Raw genomic sequence first — 243 nt, 5'->3', positions numbered from 1 at the left:
TCTGAGGTTTTTTTTTTTTTTTTTTTAATTTATCTTGTACTCGGATTTGTTCAATAAAAAGTCATTTTGCAGATTTGGCAATAGTTGGTGTGTCGTCCCAAACCTCGCCACGTAATCATATAACATGTGACATCATATGCATAAAAATTTTCTTTTCGACGACGTAATAATATAATGCATATACGACAAAATAGTGCAATCACCACACTATCTACGACAATGCAGCAGAAACAATATAATACA

Source organism: Primulina huaijiensis, chromosome 3 (genome assembly GCF_012295235.1).
Source record: "Primulina huaijiensis isolate GDHJ02 chromosome 3, ASM1229523v2, whole genome shotgun sequence".
Lineage (NCBI taxonomy): Eukaryota > Viridiplantae > Streptophyta > Magnoliopsida > Lamiales > Gesneriaceae > Primulina > Primulina huaijiensis.
This window is presented reverse-complemented; position numbering follows the sequence as displayed.